This window comes from Sturnus vulgaris, chromosome 19 (genome assembly GCF_052056855.1).
Source record: "Sturnus vulgaris isolate bStuVul1 chromosome 19, bStuVul1.hap1, whole genome shotgun sequence".
Lineage (NCBI taxonomy): Eukaryota > Metazoa > Chordata > Aves > Passeriformes > Sturnidae > Sturnus > Sturnus vulgaris.
This window is the reverse complement of record NC_142261.1, coordinates 11,569,318-11,584,607: the sequence shown is the minus strand read 5'-3', so window position 1 is coordinate 11,584,607 and position 15,290 is coordinate 11,569,318. Positions and strand designations below refer to the sequence as shown.

Sequence of the window (15,290 nt, the reverse complement as noted above, 5' to 3'; positions counted from 1 at the left end):
ACTGCAAAAAGCACAGCATTGAACTGGAAATTCTAGTGAGGGTGAAGCATCTGTGGTGTAGCCTGTGTGTACACACTGAGCACAGCTCATTTCTGCTCCTGCAGGTGCTTTCATATTTTAGGGGACTGGGTGAGTAAATGAGTTGAGATCCACATTTTAAAAAGGCACAGCAGACATAAATTTTGTGGTCTCTTGGTGATGGAAGGCTGGGATGAAGAGGATTTGCTGTTGGATGTGAAGATGATGAAGTTCACTGTAGGCTGAGTGTTAATTGGCATCTTTCCCTTCCAGTTAATGACATGGGATCCAGTGATGCTGATTTGTGATGTGGTTTGTGGGTTTTGGGGTAACCTCAGGGTACTGTGCCACAGGCTGTGCTAGCCCAGGTCATGCTCTGTGGGACTCAGCTGTCCTTGCAGGGCATGGTGGCACAGGTGGGATTGCAGAGGCCATCAGAGCAGCATCTGGGTTTGTTGGTTCTGGAGGATGAGTTACCTTCACTCTCACATGGCTCTTTCACAGTAATACCCACAGAATGCCAGGAAATCTCAGCAGAGATGACAAGGTTTGTCTCCCTGCATAGATGTTTGTGTTCCTGCTGTTTGTTTAATTCATCTGTGACTGTGACCATGACACTCGTCACCAAGTGCTTGTTTCACCAACTCCAGAGCCTCTGGTCCAGTCCTCAGAGCTGCCTTTGAGCACCCCGGCCTCAGCAGCAGCTTTGTGCAGGCGTGTGCTGGCTCTGGGTGCATCTCCAGCCCAGTGCCCGGGGCTGTCCCTGTCACCCAGGAGCTCCAGGAGCACTAGAGGGGGCCCTAGGACAGAGGAGGGAAGTGAGGGGGGAAAAAGGGGGAGGGGGATCAACCCCACCCTGAATGGATGTCCAAGATCAATCTTGAAACTACGGAGACTGCAGTGCATTGCTGGTTTTGACCCCATTGGGTTCTAAGGGCTCTCTGCTACTGTACCATTTGTGCTTTGCATCATGGATGGTCTGACTGAAGGCAGAGGGAGTGAGAATCCTCACAGGCTGGGTGCAGGATTGTGTCCCTGGCCATGGCAACAAAAACCAAGAGCTTGCTTTGTCACCATTAATATTGACACTTGACAGGAAAACAGATCCACTACATTCTTGCTTTCCACACAAAATCTCTTTGCCCCATGACTGTTTTTCCCTTTTTTTTTTTCCTCTTAATTCCCCCATAAGAAGCCCCCTGGGTGTGTCCATTTTCATAAGGTGCAGCATGTTACACTGGGGTGTCAGGGGTATCTCCTGACAGCCAGTCTTGTGTAAAGGGCTCAGATAATGTGTTCAGCTTTGTCAGTGCAAATCCTGATTAATTCAGCCCTGGTCCATGGCAGTGGCGTGGGACTTGTGCTGGCAAAACTGAGCCCAAGAGTCAGTGACAAACGTCTGTGTGCATCTGTGAAGTGCTTTGAGGTAGTTTTGTTCAAGTCAGATTCTAATCAGGGATGAAAATGTGTTTGAGAATGATGGGAGAAAGATGTAGTGTTCAAGCTTGGATAGAATCTTGTAAGAGAGTCTCTGTGATGTGGAGCAGCCCCGAGGTGAGATCAGGTCCTGCAGCCATCTGGCAGCTCAGGAAAGGAGCAGGGATGTGGAGCTGAGGCCATGCACTGACTGCAGAATCAGAAAAACCAAATCACTCCTACCAAGGGGAAAAGTAAAATCACACTTCTGCCTGCGTGTAAGATTTATCTGCACAATTAAATGGTTGTGTCTGTAGCTGGTAGAAAAACATTCCATTATATAACCCCAGTGGGAGGAACACTCTGCAGTCTCTGAGTGCATTGTCTTACTGAAGGAAACTGCCTATCTAGGGCCAAGTCAACATATATGGTAAAAAGGAGTTTTTGCTCTCAGATTAGACATAGATATCCCCCCTCTCAAGTTTTATTTCTCAGCCTGTTTTTTCTCTCTCCCATCTCTTTTGGAGACCTTGCAAACAACAGTGAATTCCAGTATAAATGGAATATAAACGAAGTTCATATATGGTGTAAGCATATGAGAACCACATTAGAATGGTATTCATTGAGTTTTAGTTGAGTGATATAATAGCTACAATTGAAAGGCCATGTAACAGGGCAAAGATATTTCAGAAACTGCTTCCTGTGAGAATGCTGAATTATTACATATATCCACATACTGCCTCTGTATTCACATTCCTTTGGTTTTGCTTCTCTGAGGTGTCTGGCAGATCCAGAGGGCTGTTCACAAGGAATAATATGCAACTGAGTTTTATTTGCAATATGCATTGCATGAGCTATGATCTAATATAGCACTGAACACATACTGTTCAGTAATAATTAGTAAAGGATGTTGGATGAGCAGAAAAGCTTCATACTCAGAAGTGTTCTTTGATTCCTTGCAATTTAAGTCACACCAGAGATTTAATTTCCTTAAATTACACCCTAATGTGTATGAAGAGTCACATTTTCTCTGCTAAATGCATGGATATGTATAAAATGCTACTCTTTCAGTAAGATTGCAGTGATAATTTTCCCCTTAAGAGATGGCACTAGATGCTCAAAGAATTGCTTAACTTGTTAATTGAGCCAACATACCAAGAAACTCACCGTGCTGTGTGCATGTCAGAAAGCAGTTTGAATATAGTTATTTTTCACTTAGGAATGTCTTGGCTGTAAGTTAGATCTCCATGAGGTTAGAGTGGGTTAGGGGAAAAAAAATTAAACTTGAGAAATTCGTAGGGGAAGTTCTGAGCTTACAACATCAATTTTCAATGCTGTGCCCTCAAGTAAGCAGCACAAGTTCAAACAAATAACTTCTGTCATGGCTCTCCCAATAGACACCCTGCTGGAAATGATTCCTACACTTAATAAGCAAATGGGCTTTCCTGGGAGCCAAACAAAGAGCCTGACGTGTTTCCTCACAGCAAGCAGCAGTGGCACAAGGTGATTTTTCAGTTTGGCTTGCCTGGAACATAATAACAGCTTGGGATTGCACATTGTAAAGGATTTCTGCAAAGAGAAATGTGGAGGATTCGTGCTGATAACCTGCTCAGGGATCCATCCCATGGCTCTGCAGGCTGAGGATTGTCCTGCTCTGGGATCCATCCCATGGCTCTGCAGGCTGAGGATTGTCCTGCTCTGGGATCCATCCCATGGCTCTGCAGGCTGAGGATTGTCCTGCTCTGGGATCCATCCCATGGCTCTGCAGGCTGAGGATTGTCCTGCTCTGGGATCCATCCCATGGCTCTGCAGGCTGAGGATTGTCCTGCTCTGGGATCCATCCCATGGCTCTGCAGGCTGAGGATTGTCCTGCTCTGGGATCCATCCCATGGCTCTGCAGGCTGAGGATTGTGCCAGTGCAGCCAAAAGCAGCTGCTGCTGTGCAGGCAGTGCTGTCAGCTCCTGTTTCACTGCTGGCAGTCATGGGCCCTTCTGCACATTTACAAAGTGCATTTCCTGGTGCATGCCTGGCTGCACTGAGATGCTTTTTACTGTCTCAGAAATGGGTATCCAGTGAACTGCACAAGGATTCTCCTACAGTGGCACATTTTACCAGGCCTTGGAAGTTGTTAATATAACTGATTTCGTGGTGTAGAAGGATGAGAAAGCAGTGGGGGATTGCTAGAACGCCTGGGAGTTGTTTCAGTCCCTCTGCAGTGTTGCAGTGCCTCCCCCTTGTCACAGAGATGTCCCAGTGCAGCTGCCTGGCCTGGCTGAGCCCCTGGACGTGTATTGGCAGCTGTTGAGAGCCAGACACAAAGGCTTTAACAACTGTGCATAATTCACATAATTCAGCTGCTGCTCTGCAGGTGTCACCCTCCAAACTGGGGAGTTCACTTTAGATAATTGAGAATTCGATTAAAGTGTAAGAGAGAGTAAATAGTCTGTGCTTAAATGCACTCCTGCTGCATTTTATTTTTTAATAAGGTGAATTCGTTGCAATGTCATAAAACTCAGAAATACCCAGAATGTGGCAATGTCCAGGCTGGGTGTGTGGTCATGTTACAACTCGGGCACAGACACAACAGTGTCACAACTGGTACTATCAGCACATGTGGAAAAGTACCTGGAAAGAATTTGAAAATATGGAGATGTTATTTCCAAATGCAGAGAGTCTGCTGGGGAAGAGGGAGAGAGGAGGACAATGTTTCTTCTTAAAGATGTGCCTGATTCAACAAGGTACCAAAACATAAATAGCTCCTTTTGATTTCAGTGAAGACAGCAAAGGGCAGCCTCAGGTTGTGTGTCACCCTAGGCCTATGATGTGTACAGTTTCTTCAGTGACATCAAGTATTTCTACAACACAAATTTCCGTGGAAAACAGCTGCTTTAAAATAAACAGACTTAAATACCTTAATATGTGCAAACTCAAAAGTTCACAGTTAACCACTGAAAAATGCAAAAAGCCAAGGAAAGGTGGAAATATCTCTGCTGGTAAAAAATTCAGCCCTAATTACTTCTGCCTGAAGTTATGGTGGCTATGGCATATGGAGGAACTCTGCAGAACAACTTATGTAAGTTCTGTTTAGTGACACCTGTATTCATGTGATCCCTGAGGCAGTGTTTATTAGGAATATAATTTTCTTTAACAGCTTTTCTTCCCCATCATCCCCCAGTGGCTGATATTGCTGCAGCAAGGAAATTCTGGTGGCTTTCAGAACAGTAGCAGCAGAAGTGGTGATAGGTTTGGAATAAGATGGATTTGAAGCTGCCTCGTTTTTCCTGGGTTCTCTATCTGGGCTTTGTCAATATTCACTTTTTGCATCTATTTCATGATAACACCGTTGATTAATTGGAGAAATCATAAATCAAAATAACTCAGTTTTGCCTCAGAGCTTTCCCACTAGCTGGTGAGATTTTCACTTTATCTTCCATTTTCTGTCTCCATCATATAGAAACTACTTGCCCAAAACTGTCCCTCCACCCCTAAATGGCCACTGAATTTGCAGCTAGGACATTTTTATGTCATAAATTGTTTATAATTTTATCTTCTAGCCAATATAGGGTAAAACTATGGGGCTTTTCATCTTAAGTGATTGAATATGAGTATCCAATAGGAACCACTCCTATAATTAAGTTAAATGAGAGCAACACAAAAAGTTATGGTGAATAACTCCATGTAACTCAGTCTCCTATGAGCAGAGTTCTGGAGAGGACTAAGAAGTGGCTGCTCATGTAAGAGTAGAGCATGCTCAGTTTTTTTGGAGAATCCTTAGCTCTGAATGCTGAGAAATTGGCACAGTGCAGTCTAGCAACACCAAGTTTCTGTTCTAATTAAGACTTACTTGGATTTTTCAGTTTTTCCCATTCCCTGGCTGAAATTTCCTGTGTCTTGTAACCATTTAACAATATGTTACTAACCATCCATTATGTCCTGCTTTATTCTCTTTTAGATGAAAGAGCCATGTAAAAAAAAAGGATTCACCAGCCCCTGTGACTGAATTTGAGTGATAATGTCAATGGAATTAACACATTGCCATTGTTGAATGGTCTCCTGTGGCTATATAAACATCAAGGTAACACATTTCCAAAGCAGAAGACATTACTGCTGTGATACTGTTGTTTTGACATATTTCCTCACTGCCAAAACACTGATGTAGATTTAGCACATTGCCTGCTGGAGAATAATGTTGGAGTGGGCAGGGTTGATTCTGCTGCTTTTATTTTTGCTGAATTCTGATTTATTTGCTGAAGAAAATCTGTTACATTGTTTGGCTAAACATGAAATGAGAGCAAAAGTACATTGAGGTTTATTTAAGATGACCTCTGATTGGTAAATACATTTAAATGAGAGCTCTCTTAAGGGCCTAATTCCATTTCTGAAGGCAACATTCTGGAAAAGCTGGGGCAGAACTGCTGTCAGGAAACCCAGGATCCTTTGGCTTGGGCAGAGTTTGGTGAAGAGGAACTGTCTCCCACACTATCTTCATCCATTAACATAATTTTTATCTCTGCAGACAGGAACTGACTGAGGCTTGAATGCCCTTGCTATGTTGCTGAACAAGATGCAGGATTTAGCTTTACCTTTGGGGATGGCAAACAAGTTGTAAGGCCAGGCTTGTCAGAAAACCTTTTAATGGTGATAATCCCACTGCAGATTTGTTGGCACTGTCTCACCTAATGCAAGACAGAACCAACTAATGAAGATGTGGCACAGAAGCAGTTTGGAACTCCTTGGGTCACAAAATCAGTGAAGATGGCTGCACTGCAGAAGACAAAGCTGGTCAGGGGGACATGCAGGTAACAGTGATGATTTCCTTTATTCTGACTGTCCTGATCCTGGTGCAGATTGCACAAGATCTGTGTGTCTGCAGGAATATTTTCATTTGTCTTCAAGCAAGAAAAAATTCAGGCAGTAAGTGCTAAACCAGAACCTGACAAGTTCTGTTCCTAAATAACTGTTGTTATGTGAATTTTACTTCCCTGCAAGGTTAAAGCCATGTTTAAACGAGGAGTTGATGGGTTTGCTGCATTTCTACTAATGAGAGACCATAACTCAGGTATTGAAGGGTGGGAAGTCAGTCTCAAGGTTGACCTTACTGGACAAAGATGCACATATTCCTGTCCAGAATCCATGAGAAATACCCACTGCCTCAGCCACAGCTGTATCAGTTCTGCTAAAAAAGACTTCAGTTTGCAGAGCTGGATCTGGCACTTCTGTGAGCATTAGGGCTGAAACAGAAGAGAGGGGGGGTATTGTCCATCCCAGTTTGTTGCAAGAACAGTCCTGGGTTGGATTCCTCAAAGGAAAGAACTTCTCAGCACAGAGAATGTTCTGTTTCTGACCTGCTCTTGGTTATCAAGGAATCGAAAAGAAAGTTGCGATGGAAAAAGGGAGGAGCTGCCTGTGGCAGGAGTTTGTTAGAACACAGAAAATGACTTGGTGAACCATGAGCTCTGTGCAGGAGTTAAATGAACAGGGTGGGCATGGTTGTGTAACCTGAAGTTCCTTTCTCTCCTCTGAGGGCTGTTTGAAGTCCAGAGAGCAGCTCATAAACTTTGTGTTCAGAACTGCAGAGAAAATGCTTCTCTCATCCGTGGATCAATCTTTTGTCACCTCTAACACAATGGCTGGTGGCTTTAGGGTATCTCCACTGTCACCCAAAGGCACTTTGTGGGAAATGTAACCCAGTGGCTCAATAATTTGTCACCTGTCCCTTCATTCTGACCTGAGCCCTGGAGTGCAAGAGGGGAGTGCTCTCCCTAGGTCAGTGGTGTTTCTATTGCAGCCACACCTCCCTTGGGAGTCCATAGCTGGTGTTTTGTGGATAATTATGATGTGTAGAAATACAGGATATGTGTAGTGCTGTGACCACAGAGTGTCAGTGAGCCCAGGTCCCATCCCCCTGGGCAGCAGCCTGTTCATGTGCCAGCACAACTTCCATTCTTCTGTGTGCCCTGAATTCATTTAGTGCTCATTCGAGGAATCTGAGGAATAAGAGAGGAGCAGATCCACCAGAGCCTGCTTTACTGCTCACACGAAGGCAGGATTGTTCTCTGCAATGCCACTGGTGTGTGCAAAAGCCATTAAAAGCCTAATACAGGAAGGAGTTTGTGTGTTCCTCTGAGAACAGGCTGCCCTTGCACAGCTGCAGTGTTTTTTCCTGGGTAGTCAAATTGCATCTCTCTCATTTTCATCCCAGCTAATGAAGATAATTATATCCCTTTGTAGAATATTAATTCCTCTGTCATCTGTATGTTTACACCCTGCAGACATGTTCATTTCTTCTTTGTGAACAGGGCCATCAATCATGGAAGCTTTCCTTAACCAACTCCTCTAATCTTTTCTGGTGTTCACCTCATCCAGTCTCCCTCCAGTTCCCCAGTAGCTTTGATAATGAGGTGATAAGAATTACATGTGGTTTTGCCAGTTTGTTTTACAGCAGGCTCACAGAAAGAGGCCCTGCCACTTTCCTGCTCAGCTATATGCTATTTTCACATATGTATCCTCTGGTTATATTTGTGGTTATATTTTCAACAAGGAAATTAAATCACACCTAGTGCAGAAAACCCTAGAAATTGCCTCTGTAATGGAACCTCCTTAATATTTCCATATTTGTATTGGTGGATGTGGCTGCACTGTTCGAAATAAAAGCTTAAGTGATCTTCTCTTAAGGGAAAATCTGGAATTGGGGTGAAGAATTCCAGATTCAGCAATTCCTCTGGACAGCTTTTCAGAGTATGGTGCAAAGGGAAGAGAACGAGTAGTTCCATCTTGGAGAGGAAATACAAGACAAAAAAGTCAGAAAGACATACTGGGGGAACTATGTATGGACTTAGATTTCAAATTTTTGCTTCAGGTTTCTGATAATCTAAACCAGCCTTCCCCAGCTGCTGTTGTAACTTACCCACCCCTGTTCTGCAGAGCACAGGCCCTCCAGCTCTGCTAGGTTCTCTCTGCACTGTCAGCAGTTATTTGGAAATGAAGGTCCTTGGTGCTGAGTCCAAACCTCCATCTCAGGCAGGCTCAGCTCAGCAAAGCTGAACCCAGCAGAAACTGAAACCAGTAACTGCAATATTGGAGGGTGGAAAAGCAGTGACCCCGTTATTGGTACCATCTGATCTGTGCTCACAGGAATGCTTGCCCCCAACGTGACTTCAATTTCCTCCTGCACACTCTCCAGCACTTTTCTGAGCAGAATTGATAAATATTTCTGTTGAATTTACCTTGCACTGTTTGTATCTGTGTTTGGTTGGCAGGCATAGGTCAGGCTGTGAAGTGGCAGTCATTTAAAAACAATTTTGCCTCACAAATGCAAAGTTTGTGTTTTTAAGAGTGGCACCTATGAAGTGTATTGATGTCTACAGGGTTACAGAGAAGAAATCAAAGTCATTTATGCCTAAGTAGATAAAATCCAGTGTTTTCAGTGTCATGCACTCATTGCTCACCTCTGTCCTCCTTCCAAGGGAAGCTTGTCTATATAACTGTTCTGGCAGGAAAAAGCCATGTGTCACTCCTTGCTTTCTCAAGGAATTGCATCCCATATATTTAAATCATTCAGGTGTCTGATGTTTTTAACCACTTAGGAGCATTTGTTCGATATAGTAGGCCTAATTTTTAATTTATTTTTCTAAGCACATCTATCCGAAATGATGCTAGGCTTTTATATTCACAGCAGGGAGCATTGTGAGGTTTAAATATCCCTTTAATCACTAAGGATGTAATAAAAACAAGAGGAGTTCTTTGAGCTGCAGAGTGTTACCCAGGGAAAAATCTACTCTGGAGCTTACAAATGTGAGCTGAAGAGACAAACTGGGCAATAAAATCCACAACTACGGACCAAACCCGCTAAAAGTTGGTCTGTAGCTGCCCATCAGGAGCTGAGAGTCGAGGGGGGAAAAGGCCATTCAGCACCTCTAGAGCCATAAGAGGCAGGTCATAAACACTTGGCAATCTGCTGGGGAGGGGGAGGGAGCCCTGGGCTCTGATCTGCCCGCAGTCTGCACCCAGCCCTGCCTGCCACAAACAACGAGCATGAGAAATTTCACTATGGGAGGAATGAAGGGAAAAAAATCTGGAGAGGTGAAGGAGTGCAAGGAGAGGTGGCAGCTGTGTTTGATTGTGTCAATTCCTGTACACTTATGGCAGCCTCATCCCAATCTGATTTGAGGAATCCATGAAACCTGACAGGTGCTTTTTTCTGTTATCAGTGGTGTTGAAGGATTCTTACCTGAGTATTGTTATTATGGGCCCAAATGTCATTTTTCTGTGAGGTGATGAACAAGCTGGGTGAGAAAAAGTGCAGCTCAGAGTTTATCCAAGGGTTTTCTGTTTAAAATCCATATATATTTTCAGCTCTTTGTTACTGACTTCAGGCTTTGCTGCAGATGATGTATGTCCCATCATAATGCCCTATATCAGTTTTCAGAAAGCAAATAGCAGGATGTGCTGCATCAATCTGTCTGGGTGTTCATTTTATTTTTTGTAAAGCTCAGCTCAGACCCTACAGGTCAGACATCCTGTGTGTTCAATTCCCTTGCTGCTGGGAGATGCATGTGCAGTTGTATGTATCCTATGGCTATATAATTTTTTTATAGTTCTTTTTCAAAGAAATTATAAATAATACTATAAAAGGAAAACAAATAGGCAGTAATAAAATCTTATTAAAATGAAACGTGATTTATTGTAAGTGCTCTGAATCAAAATCTGCTGTGTATGGTTTAATTGTTCTCTTGTCATGGTTTCTGGTAATGATAATTGACTTCCTCAGAAAGTTCTTTAGAGTCAATAGTGATGTTGGAGGAACTGAGCTCTACACAGCTCTGTAGAGCTCACAGCAATTTTTATTTTTAAATTCCAAACACTTTAAATGTTAACAATTTTAATTTGCTCTTTGAACGTAGTTCCTCTGATACGGAATGATACGTGTTTATTGATTTTTATTTGATTAGAACCTTACTGTGATGAACAGTTTATGGAAACTTCCTTATGACAGAAGAGATCTGTCTGTGCCAAACAAAGTAACTTGCACCCTAACTTGCACGATTCAAGTCTGGCTTTTTACCTGTCGGTTTCATGGCTTTACAAAAGTAATCTTTCGTGGAAACCAAGGTACCATGACAATGTATCAGCAATCTCGAAAGTCAGTGAAGTTTAGATAAAACCTTCTGGGTCTGAGCTGCTGCCTTTTTTTTTGGAAACATCAGCTTTTGAACAGAGATTGCTGCAGTATTGCCTGCTGGGCTTCTGCTCAGGGCTTTTGTCTGGTCTCAATCCATGGTTAAGTAAACTGCCAGCAGTTTTGAAGATCTGCATGATGCTTCTCTTTGCACATGAGTGTGTGCACATGTGTACAAACGCAGAAGGATTTATAGAGGGATTAAGCCAGAGTTATTTGCTGCCTTTTCTCAGGTTGCCGGTGGAGAGCAGCGAGCTCAGGCAGGGCTGGTGAGTGCCAGGAGTGGGAGGAAGGATGCAGGGCTGGTGAGTGAGTGCCAGGAGTGGGAGGAAGGATGCAGGGCTGGTGAGTGAGTGCCAGCAGTGGGAGGAAGGATGCAGGGCTGCACAAGGCAGCGCTGCTGTGAGCCGAGCTGCCTGCAGAGCTCTCCTGGTGCTGCAGCTCCTTCCAGCAGCTTCTTTTTGTGGATTGGAGCGGGACAGAGCTGAGCTCTGTCTGGGAAACACAATGGGCTGACAGGAAAACAGTGCACCCACCATCAGCAGTCTGGGAGAACTTGAAAGGGCTCTAGACAGACATATTTTGCATTTGACTCTGGACTGCAGCCTTTGAGGCCAAACTCAGCCTGCAGTGCTAAGTGGCTGCTAAGTGTTTCCCTTCTTTGCCCCTGCTAAGGAAGCGCTGGGGATGGGGACAGGGCAGTGTCCTCCCCAGCTTTGCCACATACCTCAATCCTCAAAGCTGCAAAAGGAAAAGTCTTATGTTAGGCTTATAATGTACAACTTTTTGTCTACCTGAGCTGCTTTCCCACGTTCCCTTGCAGAGCAGATCCTGTCACAGCTGCCCTGTGACCCGTCCCCACAGCTCACTGAGCCTCTGGCCTGGGACCCTGTGGTGAATTAGCGTGGGGATGTTACCAACAGGCCTCTCAAACAGCTGCTTGCCTTTGCCAAATGTCATTTTTGCACTCTTGAGAGCACGGGGGAAATTTGGGGTTGATGCAGTTGGGGACTCAGTATGGGGTTTGCAGTCCTACAGAGATCTGTAGGATCTGTGGGGTCCCTTGCATTGGTCCCAGGGTAGGAAGGTCTGGATGATCCTTGTAATATACCTGAAGACAGCACATGGCTTTTCTCAGGAAAAAATCAATCAAAACCATAAAAAGGAGGGAGAAAGGTTCCCCTCCATCAAAAGAAAATGCTGTGTTATGTGAGCTGCTGTAAGGAGCTGTTTCTTGTGCTGCAGCATGATAGCAGATATGTACCACTTCTTCAGAGGCTCTCAAAACACTCTGCAGGCTTTTACCATTCCTGTAGCCACCCACAGACACTTGCTCAGAAAGCTGCCCAAGTTCAGGCTGTGCCTGTGCTGCCAGAGCTCAGCAGTTCTGTCCTGGCCAACCCTGCTCTTGTATTTCCTATTTTCTGGGTGAGGTGTCAGGCACTAACAAGGACAAGGAGTCACATGCTGGCACAGCTGTAGGAGCAGGAGTTTCATCAGACTTTTTCTCTGGAAAAACTCAGCTTTTCCCCATGGCCCTGTGTGCATAAATCAGGCTGCACTTGCTTCACAGTGAGCTTAGCCTGCATTTAAGGAGCCACTTTGTGGATTCTGGAGAATCTGAGGCCACTTCATGTTTTTAATGAGGTATGAAAGTAAGTAGGTATCAGTGTAGAGCTATCTGTTTTATTTTGGGCCCTGTTGATGACATGCTGTCTTTTCACTTTCCAGTACTCACTCTGTGCACATGGCAGAGGATCCTTCACAAAGAGCTGCCAAGATGCTCTGGAACTGTGGCCTCTGTCTGTGTGCCAGGTGGGAATCTAATGAGTCCCATTTAAATGGCAGGAAGGCTTTCCTCACGTTTTGGGGGGGAGGATCTCTTAGATGCAGTTTGTACTGCTCCATGTTGTCCTTTCCTGCTTGTGCAGAGCCAGGCAGACAAGGCAGCCTGGCTTTAGCCCAGTTTATTAAAGCTGATAAGGTAACACTTTCTCACAGAGGAAGCCTGAGGGTTGGGTACTGCCTACTGCACCCACGAGCAATAATCCAAGGCTGCTTCTTTTAAAGGTGACTTTTATACTTCAGCTGTCTCTCTGGCAATGATTTTGTGCCCCTCACACTGGAGCTTGCTCTCTGGGCAGAATGTTTCCCTGGGAACGCTGCCTGGGCAGAGGTGGCAGTGCCACTCCAACCCCATTAGCCAAAGGCTGACACCTTATCTTCCTCCAGCAGTCCGGGAGCCCCAGGCAGCAGCCAGCGATGGAGAGACATCACTGTGCTGGAGAGCTCTGAGGATTGTGTACAAACCAGCTCCCTCCAGGGTCCTGCTGAGCAGTAAGGACCTTGCTTCAGGTCATTTCAGGTGAATGAAATTTAAGGTGGGAGAAATGCCAGAAAACATTTGCCTTACTACAAAACCCAGAGGAAAATGTTTCTTTCTAATCAGCTTCTCAAAGAGATGCAAAGCAAAAGGTCTTGGTCTCTGCTTTTGTCATCACACATCCCCTCCCTCGTGCCCTACCCCATCCTTCAGCCTAGGGCAGAGCCTGCCGTTAGAGCTGGGCTCAGCAGGATTTATCCCTGCTGCTGTCAATGGGCTCAGAGCAGAGCCGTGTATGTCACTGACCTACACATGTCAGATCCACTCTCTCCATCCCTTTCCACACCCTCAGCCTCCAATTTGCCAGTGAATTGTTAGACACCAGCACATTCACCTCTGACTTCCCATCAAACTGCCTGAGGGCTCTCCATGGATGGACAGATGAGGGTAATGTGCTAAATTCCCTCTTTGCTCGGGATGAATTTCCTGGCGATTGCTCCTATTAGCCACGCTTTCCAGCAGTAGTAACAAATTCAGGTTTTTTTCACTTTTAAACCATTTCCAGTGCGACTAGAATGGCTGGGAGAAAGCTGGTTGTTAACTAGTCATGGGTAATTAATGGCTCCACCTTCCCCATCAATCAGCTGGGAGAAGCCAAAAGGATTTGAGTACTTGTAGCAAATGTGGTTCCCCAGACATGCTGATACACGGTGTGCAAATGAAGTGGCAGCAGGAGACCATCTCATAGCCTTTGTGGAAGCAGCAGCAAGTCATGATACACATCCCACGCTCCTGTCAGGTGAAGTCTGAAATTCCCAGAGCTGCTGCTGCTGTTGTGCGGTTCCTGACTGTGTGGGATGTTGATTCATCTCGCTGCTAGCTTGAATCTGACCCAATTTTTGTTCTATTTTTCCTTTTCAGATTCTGATTATGGTTGTCTTTTTCCGCTTTCTACAATTAAAATACTAGCATTAGAAAAGCAGGACATGGAGGGGGGAGCAGATGCAATGCTGGCTTTCCTTCTGTAGCAGGACAAAAAAGCTTTTCTGCATCTTTTTTTGTGTCTGGTAGTGGCTGTGCCAGCACAAGCAGAGATCTGACCTTGATACCATTTCAGCTGACCTTTGCCCTTCTGATTTATTTCTCCACATATTTAATAAATAATTTCCATTTGAGCTACAAGCTGACATTTCTCCACCACATGGTTTTCCTCTCCTCAGTGGTGCTGAGACTCCACAGCTCTGGATGTCTCCAAGTTACCTGAGGGAGAAAAGCCTGGAGTCTTCTGTGTTACCCAGTGGTTTAAAAGGGATGTCAGCAAGGCTGGATGTGCTTCTTCAGAGGTGCCAGGAGCCAGTGGACCATCTCCTACTGTAAAATCCTCCTCTGGGCTTCCCAAATTCTCCAACCTTTTTATTTAAAACATTCTTCCTTGCCACACTAAGCATTGGCTTTTCTGTCCCTGGCTAGCACTGGGATGCCTAAAATTCAATATACCACTGGAAGGGAGTCAGTCCCTGATCTGATTAAGCTCCTTTGTCCTCTCTGCATGTCCTTCCATTGTCTGCTCCAAAAGAAAGTAAAAACAGAACTGAAAGAATGCTGTTTGGGTGTAGAAACTCACTAAATAAATTCAAAATTTGTTTTGTATGTCAGACGGAAGATCAGATGTCCCGGTAACATCACTGACAAAATAGAAAAAAGCGTTTATTTTATTTGGAATAAATCGAGACAGTGAAAGAGATGCAGCCTTATAGCAAGTTCTTTGTAATGAACAGAGCTCCTAAATTTGCTGTGCAGCACCCAGCACTGGCCCGTTCAGAGCAATATCCTGCTTTTGACCTCCACTTTTTTGACTTTTTATTCCTGTAAATGTTAGTACAGCCATTTCTGTGTGTGAATGCACAGAACCCCTTCCTCAGGAGGTGCAGGGGCTGTGCTGTGCCCTGGAGCTTGAGCCTTGATTGCTGTCTCTTAGCACTTGTAAGCACTTATAAGCACAAAAGCTAATGGTCACACTTGCAGAATAAACTAATTAAGGGAAAATGCTCAAGCCCTTCGATTAATGCTCAGCCTTCCCTGGGTAAGAGCAGTGCCTTGAGCAAGGCATAACCTCAGTGCCTGATCTTCCCGGAAAAGAAGTGCAGTTAAAGGCTGGGAATGCAGAGGTTGGGCAGATGAGTGATGTTATATCATCAAACGTGTTCATGTTGTTGGAGAAGGCATCAGTGGGTGAAGGCATGTGTTGCTGCAGCATTCCTGTTGTGAGAGCAAACTTTACACAGACTGTTAATCTCCCATTTGGGAAGGAATGAGCTCCAGGCCATCCCGGTTCTGATACCAGAAATCAAGAG

The 15,290-nt window shown here is 44.7% G+C and overlaps 1 protein-coding gene across 3 annotated transcripts in view; it reads left to right on the top strand.

The window, feature by feature from the left end:
• LOC106864815 (T-box-containing protein TBX6L) overlaps positions 1 to 15,290 on the top strand; it is a 30,558-nt gene that overhangs the window by 2,685 nt on the left and 12,583 nt on the right. Inside the window, exons 1-3 of one of the 3 annotated variants that reach the window (XM_088176033.1) lie at positions 1,321 to 2,937; positions 5,388 to 5,510; positions 6,092 to 6,234. The gene's annotated coding sequence lies outside the window, so the exon portion shown is untranslated. Of the gene's footprint in view, positions 1 to 1,320; positions 2,938 to 5,387; positions 5,511 to 6,091; positions 6,235 to 12,461; positions 12,979 to 15,290 lie in introns of those variants that run through there. The other 2 variants (XM_088176032.1, XM_088176034.1) reach the window with 2 other exon arrangements.